The following is an 11,176-nucleotide window of genomic DNA, read 5'->3' as shown; positions in this document are numbered from 1 at the left end:
ATAAAAAACAACGAAAATCAGCGAGAAATCGTCGTTTTGCATCGAAATATGCGGTTTTCTCTAAGAATTTTGATGATTTCGTGCAGAATTCTGCTGTTTTCTTGCAATTCGACCGTTGAATCTTGCTAAAAAGTGATGATTTTGTAGATTTTGTGCTCTTCTTTGCAAATTCAAGCCAGAAAACAACGAAAATCGGCGAAAAATCGTCGTTTTGCATCGAAATATGCGGTTTTCTTTAAGAATTTTGATGATTTCGTGCAGAATTCTGCTGTTTTCTTGCAATTCAGCCGTTAAATCTTGGTAAAAAGTCATGATTTTGTAGATTTCGTGCTCTTCTTTGCGAATTCAAGATAGAAAACAACGAAAATCAGCGAGAAATCGTCGTTTTGCATCGAAATATGCGGTTTTCTCTAAGAATTTTGATGAGAATTTTGACGATTTCGTGCAGAATTCTGCTGTTTACTTGCAATTCAGCCGTTGAATCTTGGTAAAAAGTCATGATTTTGTAGATTTCGTGCTCTTCTTTGCGAATTCAAGATAGAAAACAACGAAAATCAGCGAGAAATCGTCGTTTTGCATCGAAATATGCGGTTTTCTCTAAGAATTTTGATGATTTCGTGCAGAATTCTGCTGTTTTCTTGCAATTCAGCCGTTGAATCTTGGTAAAAAGTGATGATTTTGTAGATTTCGTGCTCTTCTTTGCAAATTCATGCCAGAAAACAACGAAAATCGGCGAGAAATCGTCGTTTTGCATCGAAATATGCGGTTTTCTGTAAGAATTTTGATGATTTCGTGCAGAATTCTGCTGTTTTCTTGCAATTCAGCCGTTGAATCTTGGTAAAAAGTCATGATTTTGTAGATTTCGTGCTCTTCTTTGCGAATTCAAGCCAGAAAACAACGAAAATCGGTGAGAAATCGTCGATTTGCATCGAAAAATGCGGTTTTCTGTAAGAATTTTGATGATTTCGTGCAGAATTCTGCTGTTTTCTTGCAATTCAGCCGTAGAATCTTGGTAAAAAGTGATGATTTTGTAGATTTCGTGCTCTTCTTTGCGAATTCAAGGCAGAAAACAACGAAAATCGGCGAGAAATCGTCGTTTTGCATCGAAATATGAGGTTTTCTGTAAGAATTTTGATGATTTCGTGCAGAATTCTGCTGTTTTCTTGCGATTCAGCCGTTGAATCTTGGTAAAAAGTGATGATTTTGTAGATTTCGTGCCCTTCTGTGCGAATTCTAGCCAGAAAACAACGAAAATCGGCGAGAAATCGTCGTTTTGCATCGAAATATGCGGTTTTCTCTAAGAATTTTGACGATTTCGTGCAGAATTCTGCTGTTTACTTGCAATTCTGCCGTTGAATCTTGGTAAAAAGTCATGATTTTGTAGATTTCGTGCTCTTCTTTGCGAATTCAAGATAGAAAACAACGAAAATCAGCGAGAAATCGTCGTTTTGCATCGAAATATGCGGTTTTCTCTAAGAATTTTGATGATTTCGTGCAGAATTCTGCTGTTTTCTTGCAATTCAGCCGTTGAATCTAGGTAAAAAGTCATGATTTTGTAGATTTCGTGCTCTTCTTGGCAAATTCAAGATAGAAAACAACGAAAATCGGTGAGAAATCGTCGATTTGCATCGAAATATGCAGTTTTCTCTAAGAATTTTGATGATTTCGGGCAGAATTCAGCTGTTTTCTTGCAATTCAGCCGTTGAATCTTGGTAAAAAGTCATGATTTTGTAGATTTCGTGCTCTTCTTTGCAAATTCAAGCCAGAAAACAACGAAAATCGGCGAGAAATCGTCGTTTTGCATCGAAATATGCGGTTTTCTGTAAGAATATTGATGATTTCGTGCAGAATTCTGCTGTTTTCTTGCAATTCAGCCGTAGAATCTTGGTAAAAAGTGATGATTTTGTAGATTTCGTGCTCTTCTTTGCGAATTCAAGCCAGAAAACAACGAAAATCGGCGAGAAATCGTTGTTTTGCATCGAAATATGCGGTTTTTTGTAAGAATTTTGATGATTTCGTGCAGAATTCTGCGGTTTTCGTGCAATTCAGCCGTTGAATCTTAGTAAAAAGTCATGATTTTGTAGATTTCGTGCTCTTCTTTGCAAATTCAAGCCAGAAAACAACGAAAATCGGCGAGAAATCGTCGTTTTGCATCGAAATATGCGGTTTTCTGTAAGAATTTTGATGATTTCGTGCAGAATTCTGCTGTTTTCTTGCAATTCAGCCGTTGAATCTTGGTAAAAAGTCATGATTTTGTAGATTTCGTGCTCTTCTTTGCGAATTCAAGCCAGAAAACAACGAAAATCGGCGAGAAATCGTTGTTTTGCATCGAAATATGCGGTTTTCTGTAAGATTTTTGCTGATTTTGTGCAGAATTCTGCTGTTTTCTTGCAATTCAGCCGTTGAATCTTGGTAAAAAGTCATGATTTTGTAGATTTCGTGCTCTTCTTTGCGAATTCAAGCCAGAAAACAACGAAAATCGGTGAGAAATCGTCGATTTGCATCGAAAAATGCGGTTTTCTGTAAGAATTTTGATGATTTCGTGCAGAATTCTGCGGTTTTCTTGCAATTCAGCCGTTGAATCTTAGTAAAAAGTCATGATTTTGTAGATTTCGTGCTCTTCTTTGCGAATTCAAGCCAGAAAACAACGAAAATCGGCGAGAAATCGTCGTTTTGCATCGAAATATGCGGTTTTCTGTAAGAATTTTGATGATTTCGTGCAGAATTCTGCTGTTTTCTTGCAATTCAGCCGTAGAATCTTGGTAAAAAGTGATGATTTTGTAGATTTCGTGCTCTTCTTTGCGAATTCAAGCCAGAAAACAACGAAAATCGGCGAGAAATCGTTGTTTTGCATCGAAATATGCGGTTTTCTGTAAGAATTTTGATGATTTCGTGCAGAATTCTGCTGTTTTCTTGCAATTCAGCGGTTGAATCTTGGTAAAAAGTCATGATTTTGTAGATTTCGTGCTCTTCTTTGCGAATTCAAGCCAGAAAACAACGAAAATCGGTGAGAAATCGTCGATTTGCATCGAAAAATGCGGTTTTCTGTAAGAATTTTGATGATTTCGTGCAGAATTCTGCGGTTTTCTTGCAATTCAGCCGTTGAATCTTAGTAAAAAGTCATGATTTTGTAGATTTCGTGCTCTTCTTTGCGAATTCAAGCCAGAAAACAACGAAAATCGGCGAGAAATCGTCGTTTTGCATCGAAATATGCGGTTTTCTGTAAGAATTTTGATGATTTCGTGCAGAATTCTGCTGTTTTCTTGCAATTCAGCCGTTGAATCTTGGTAAAAAGTCATGATTTTGTAGATTTCGTGCTCTTCTTTGCGAATTCAAGCCAGAAAACAACGAAAATCGGCGAGAAATCGTCGTTTTGCATCGAAATATGCGGTTTTCTGTAAGAATTTTGATGATTTCGTGCAGAATTCTGCGGTTTTCTTGCAATTCAGCCGTTGAATCTTAGTAAAAAGTCATGATTTTGTAGATTTCGTGCTCTTCTTTGCGAATTCAAGCCAGAAAACAACGAAAATCGGCGAGAAATCGTCGTTTTGCATCGAAATATGCGGTTTTCTGTAAGAATTTTGATGATTTCGTGCAGAATTCTGCTGTTTTCTTGCAATTCAGCCGTTGAATCTTGGTAAAAAGTCATGATTTTGTAGATTTCGTGCTCTTCTTTGCGAATTCAAGCCAGAAAACAACGAAAATCGGCGAGAAATCGTTGTTTTGCATCGAAATATGCGGTTTTCTGTAAGAATTTTGATGATTTTGTGCAGAATTCTGCTGTTTTCTTGCAAATCAGCCGTTGAATCTTGGTAAAAAGTCATGATTTTGTAGATTTCGTGCTCTTCTTTGCGAATTCAAGCCAAAAAACAACGAAAATCGGTGAGAAATCGTCGGTTTGCATCGAAAAATGCGGTTTTCTGTAAGAATTTTGATGATTTCGTGCAGAATTCTGCGGTTTTCTTGCAATTCAGCCGTTGAATCTTAGTAAAAAGTCATGATTTTGTAGATTTCGTGCTCTTCTTTGCGAATTCAAGCCAGAAAACAACGAAAATCGGCGAGAAATCGTCGTTTTGCATCGAAATATGCGGTTTTCTGTAAGAATTTTGATGATTTCGTGCAGAATTCTGCTGTTTTCTTGCAATTCAGCCGATGAATCTTGGTAAAAAGTCATGATTTTGTAGATTTCGTGCTCTTCTTTGCGAATTCAAGCCAGAAAACAACGAAAATCGGCGAGAAATCGTTGTTTTGCATCGAAATATGCGGTTTTCTATAAGAATTTTGATGATTTCGTGCAGAATTCTGCTGTTTTCTTGCAATTCAGCGGTTGAATCTTGGTAAAAAGTCATGATTTTGTAGATTTCGTGCTCTTCTTTGCGAATTCAAGCCAGAAAACAACGAAAATCGGTGAGAAATCGTCGATTTGCATCGAAAAATGCGGTTTTCTGTAAGAATTTTGATGATTTCGTGCAAAATTTTGCGGTTTTCTTGCAATTCAGCCGTTGAATCTTAGTAAAAAGTCATGATTTTGTAGATTTCGTGCTCTTCTTTGCGAATTCAAGCCAGAAAACAACGAAAATCGGCGAGAAATCGTCGTTTTGCATCGAAATATGCGGTTTTCTGTAAGAATTTTGATGATTTCGTGCAGAATTCTGCTGTTTTCTTGCAATTCAGCCGTTGAATCTTGGTAAAAAGTCATGATTTTGTTGATTTCGTGCTCTTCTTTGCGAATTCAAGCCAGAAAACAACGAAAATCGGCGAGAAATCGTTGTTTTGCATCGAAATATGCGGTTTTCTGTAAGAATTTTGATGATTTTGTGCAGAATTCTGCTGTTTTCTTGCAATTCAGCTGTTGAATTTTGGTAAAAAGTCATGATTTTGTAGATTTCGTGCTCTTCTTTGCGAATTCAAGCCAGAAAACAACGAAAATCGGTGAGAAATCGTCGATTTGCATCGAAAAATGCGGTTTTCTGTAAGAATTTTGATGATTTCGTGCAGAATTCTGCGGTTTTCTTGCAATTCAGCCGTTGAATCTTAGTAAAAAGTCATGATTTTGTAGATTTCGTGCTCTTCTTTGCGAATTCAAGCCAGAAAACAACGAAAATCGGCGAGAAATCGTCGTTTTGCATCGAAATATGCGGTTTTCTGTAAGAATTTTGATGATTTCGTGCAGAATTCTGCTGTTTTCTTGCAATTCAGCCGTTGAATCTTGGTAAAAAGTCATGATTTTGTAGATTTCGGAATTGCAAGAAAACAGCAGAATTCTGCACGAAATCATCAAAATTCTTACAGAAAACCGCATATTTCGATGCAAAACGACGATTTCTCGCCGATTTTCGTTGTTTTCTGGCTTGAATTTGCAAAGAAGAGCACGAAATCTACAAAATCATGATTTTTTACCAAGATTCAACGGCTGAATTGCAAGAAAACAGCAGAATTCTGCACGAAATCATCAAAATTTTTACAGAAAACCGCATATTTCGATGCAAAACGACGATTTCTTGCCGATTTTCGTTGTTTTCTGGCATGAATTTGCAAAGAAGAGCACGAAATCTACAAAATCATGACTTTTTACCAAGATTCAACGGCTGAATTGCAAGAAAACAGCAGAATTCTGCACGAAATCATCAAAATTCTTAGAGAAAACCGCATATTTCGATGCAAAACGACGTTTTCTCGCTGATTTTCGTTGTTTTCTATCTTGAATTCGCAAAGAAGAGCACGAAATCTACAAAATCATGACTTTTTACCAAGATTCAACGGCTGAATTGCAAGAAAACAGCAGAATTCTGCACAAAATCATCAAAATTCTTAGAGAAAACTGCATATTTCAATGCAAAACAACGATTTCTCGCCGATTTTCGTTGTTTTCTATCTTGAATTCGCCAAGAAGAGCACGAAATCTACAAAATCATGACTTTTTACCAAGATTCAACGGCTGAATTGCAAGAAAACAGCAGAATTCTGCACGAAATCATCAAAATTCTTAGAGAAAACCGCATATTTCGATGCAAAACAACGATTTCTCGGCGATTTTCGTTGTTTTCTGGCTTGAATTCGCAAAGAAGAGCACGAAATCTACAAAATCGTGACTTTTTACCAAGATTCAACGGCTGAATTGCAAGAAAACAGCAGAATTCTGCACGAAATCATCAAAATTCTTAGAGAAAACCGCATATTTCGATGCAAAACGACGATTTCTCGCCGATTTTCGTTGTTTTCTATCTTGAATTCGCCAAGAAGAGCACGAAATCTACAAAATCATGACTTTTTACCTAGATTCAACGGCTGAATTGCAAGAAAACAGCAGAATTCTGCACAAAATCATCAAAATTCTTACAGAAAACCGCATATTTCGATGCAAAACAACGATTTCTCGCCGATTTTCGTTGTTTTCTATCTTGAATTCGCCAAGAAGAGCACGAAATCTACAAAATCATGACTTTTTACCTAGATTCAACGGCTGAATTGCAAGAAAACAGCAGAATTCTGCACGAAATCATCAAAATTCTTACAGAAAACCGCATATTTCGATGCAAAACGACGATTGCTCGCCGATTTTCGTTGTTTTCTGGCTTGAATTCGCAAAGAAGAGCACGAAATCTACAAAATCATGACTTTTTACCAAGATTCAACGGCTGAATTGCAAGAAAACAGCAGAATTCTGCACGAAATCATCAAAATTCTTACAGAAAACCGCATATTTCGATGCAAAGCGACGATTTCTCGCCGATTGTCGTTGTTTTCTGGCATGAATTTGCAAAGAAGAGCACGAAATCTACAAAATCATGACTTTTTACCAAGATTCAACGGCTGAATTGCAAGAAAACAGCAGAATTCTGCACGAAATCATCAAAATTCTTAGAGAAAACCGCATATTTCGATGCAAAACGACGATTTCTTGCTGATTTTCGTTGTTTTCTATCTTGAATTTGCAAAGAAGAGCACAAAATCTACAAAATCATGACTTTTTACCAAGATTCTACGGCTAAATTGCAAGAAAACAGCAGAATTCTGCACGAAATCGTCAAAATTCTTAGAGAAAACCGCATATTTCGATGCAAAACGACGATTTCTCGCCGATTTTCGTTGTTTTCTAGCTTGAATTCGCAAAGAAGAGCACGAAATCTACAAAATCATTACTTTTTACCAAGATTCAACGGCTGAATTGCAAGAAAACAGCAGAATTCTGCACGAAATCATCAAAATTCTTAGAGAAAACCGCATATTTCGATGCAAAACGACGATTTCTCGCTGATTTTCGTTGTTTTCTATCTTGAATTCGCAAAGAAGAGCACGGAATCTACAAAATCATGACTTTTTACCAAGATTCAACGGCTGAATTGCAAGTAAACAGCAGAATTCTGCACGAAATCATCAAAATTCTTACAGAAAACCGCATATTTCGATGCAAAACGACGATTTCTCGCCGATTTTCGTTGTTTTCTGGCTTGAATTCGCAAAGAAGAGCACGAAGTCTACAAAATCATGACCTTTTACCAAGATTCAACGGCTGAATTGCAAGAAAATAGCAGAATTCTGCACGAAATCATCAAAATTTTTACAGAATACCGCATTTTTTGATGCAAAACGACGATTTCTCGCCGATTTTCGTTGTTTTCTGGCTTGAATTCGCAAAGAAGAGCACGAAATCTACAAAATCATGACTTTTTACCAAGATTCAACGGCTGAATTGCAAGAAAACAGCAGAATTCTGCACGAAATCATCAAAATTCTTAGAGAAAACTGCATATTTCGATGCAAAACAACGATTTCTCGCCGATTTTCGTTGTTTTCTATCTTGAATTCGCCAAGAAGAGCACGAAATCTACAAAATCATGACTTTTTACCTAGATTCAACGGCTGAATTGCAAGAAAACAGCAGAATTCTGCACGAAATCATCAAAATTCTTACAGAAAACCGCATATTTCGATGCAAAACGACGATTTCTCGCCGATTTTCGTTGTTTTCTGGCTTGAATTCGCAAAGAAGAGCACGAAATCTACAAAATCATGACTTTTTACCAAGATTCAACGGCTGAATTGCAAGAAAACAGCAGCTTTCTGCACGAAATCATCAGAATTCTTAGAGAAAACTGCATATATCGATGCAAAACAACGATTTCTCGCCGATTTTCGTTGTTTTCTATCTTGAATTCGCCAAGAAGAGCACGAAATCTACAAAATCATGACTTTTTACCTAGATTCAACGGCTGAATGGCAAGAAAACAGCAGAATTCTGCACGAAATCATCAAAATTCTTACAGAAAACCGCATATTTCGATGCAAAACAACGATTTCTCGCCGATTTTCGTTGTTTTCTATCTTGAATTCGCCAAGAAGAGCACGAAATCTACAAAATCATGACTTTTTACCTAGATTCAACGGCTGAATTGCAAGAAAACAGCAGAATTCTGCACGAAATCATCAAAATTCTTACAGAAAACCGCATATTTCGATGCAAAACGACGATTTTTCGCCGATTTTCGTTGTTTTCTGGCTTGAATTCGCAAAGAAGAGCACGAAATCTACAAAATCATGACTTTTTACCAAGATTCAACAGCTGAATTGCAAGAAAACAGCGGAATTCTGCACGAAATCATCAAAATTCTTACAGAAAACCGCATATTTCGATGCAAAACGACGATTTCGCGCCGATTTTCGTTGTTTTCTGGCATGAATTTGCAAAGAAGAGAACGAAATCCACAAAATCATGACTTTTCACCAAGATTCAACGGCTGAATTGCAAGAACACAGCAGAATTCTGCACGAAATCATCAAAATTCTTACAGAAAACCGCATATTTCGATGCAAAACGACGATTTCTCGCCGATTTTCGTTGTTTTCTGGCTTGAATTCGCAAAGAAGAGCACGAAATCTACAAAATCATGACTTTTTACCAAGATTCAACGGCTGAATTGCAAGAAAACAGCAGAATTCTGCACGAAATCATCAAAATTCTTACAGAAAACCGCATTTTTCGATGCAAAACGACGATTTCTCGCCGATTTTCGTTTTCTGGCTTGAATTCGCAAAGAAGAGCACGAAATCTACAAAATCATGACTTTTTACCAAGATTCAACGGCTGAATTGCAAGAAAACAGCAGAATTCTGCACGAAATCATCAAAATTCTTACAGAAAACCGCATATCTCGATGCAAAACAACGATTTCTCGCCGATTTTTGTTGTTTTCTGGCTTGAATTCGCAAAGAAGAGCACGAAATCTACAAAATCATCACTTTTGACCAAGATTCTACGGCTGAATTGCAAGAAAACAGCAGAATTCTGAACGAAATCATCAAAATTCTTACAGAAGACCGCATATTTCGATGCAAAACGACGATTTCTCGCCGATTTTCGTTGTTTTCTGGCTTGAATTCGCAAAGAAGAGCACGAAATCTACAAAATCATGACTTTTTACCAAGATTCAACGGCTGAATTGCAAGAAAACAGCAGAATTCTGCACGAAATCAACAAAATTCTTACAGAAAACCGCATATTTCGATGCAAAACGACGATTTCTCGCCGATTTTCGTTTTCTGGCTTGAATTCACAAAGAAGAGCACAAAATATACAAAATCATGACTTTTTACCAAGATTCAACGGCTGAATTGCAAGAAAACAGCAGAATTCTGCACGAAATCATCAAAATTCTTACAGAAAACCGCATATCTCGATGCAAAACAACGATTTCTCGCCGATTTTTGTTGTTTTCTGGCTTGAATTCGCAAAGAAGAGCACGAAATCTACAAAATCATCACTTTTGACCAAGATTCTACGGTTGAATTGCAAGAAAACAGCAGAATTCTGAACGAAATCATCAAAATTCTTACAGAAAACCGCATATTTCGATGCAAAACGACAATTTGTCGCCGATTTTCGTTGTTTTCTGGCTTAAATTCGCAAAGAAGAGCACGAAATCTACAAAATCATGACTTTTTACCAAGATTCAACGGCTAAATTGCAAGAAAACAGCAGAATTCTGCACGAAATCATCAAAATTCTTAGAGAAAACTGCATATTTCGATGCAAAACAACGATTTCTCGCCGATTTTCGTTGTTTTCTATCTTGAATTCGCCAAGAAGAGCACGAAATCCACAAAATCATGACTTTTTACATAGATTCAACGGCTGAATTGCAAGAAAACAGCAGAATTCTGCACGAAATCATCAAAACTCTTACAGAAAACCGCATATTTCGATGCAAAACAACGATTTCTCGCCGATTTTCGTTGTTTTCTATCTTGAATTTGCTAAGAAGAGCACGAAATCTACAAAATCATGACTTCTTACCTAGATTCAACGGCTGAATTGCAAGAAAACAGCAGAATTCTGCACGAAATCATCAAAATTCTTACAGAAAACCGCATATTTCGATGCAAAACGACGATTTCTCGCCGATTTTCGTTTTCTGGCTTGAATTCGCAAAGAAGAGCACGAAATCTACAAAATCATGACTTTTTACCAAGATTCAACGGCTGAATTGCAAGAAAACAGCAGAATTCTGCACGAAATCATCAAAATTCTTACAGAAAACCGCATATCTCGATGCAAAACAACGATTTCTCGCCGATTTTTGTTGTTTTCTGGCTTGAATTCGCAAAGAAGAGCACGAAATCTACAAAATCATCACTTTTGACCAAGATTCTACGGCTGAATTGCAAGAAAACAGCAGAATTCTGAACGAAATCATCAAAATTCTTACAGAAGACCGCATATTTCGATGCAAAACGACGATTTCTCGCCGATTTTCGTTTTCTGGCTTGAATTCACAAAGAAGAGCACAAAATATACAAAATCATGACTTTTTACCAAGATTCAACGGCTGAATTGCAAGAAAACAGCAGAATTCTGCACGAAATCATCAAAATTCTTACAGAAAACCGCATATCTCGATGCAAAACAACGATTTCTCGCCGATTTTTGTTGTTTTCTGGCTTGAATTCGCAAAGAAGAGCACGAAATCTACAAAATCATCACTTTTGACCAAGATTCTACGGTTGAATTGCAAGAAAACAGCAGAATTCTGAACGAAATCATCAAAATTCTTACAGAAAACCGCATATTTCGATGCAAAACGACGATTTGTCGCCGATTTTCGTTGTTTTCTGGCTTGAATTCGCAAAGAAGAGCACGAAATCTACAAAATCATGACTTTTTACCAAGATTCAACGG

This window comes from Gnatocerus cornutus, unplaced genomic scaffold (assembly GCF_029298725.1).
Source record: "Gnatocerus cornutus isolate USDA-ARS CGAHR unplaced genomic scaffold, icGnaCorn1.1 ctg00000104.1, whole genome shotgun sequence".
Classification (NCBI taxonomy): Eukaryota; Metazoa; Arthropoda; class Insecta; order Coleoptera; family Tenebrionidae; genus Gnatocerus; species Gnatocerus cornutus.
This window is presented reverse-complemented; position numbering follows the sequence as displayed.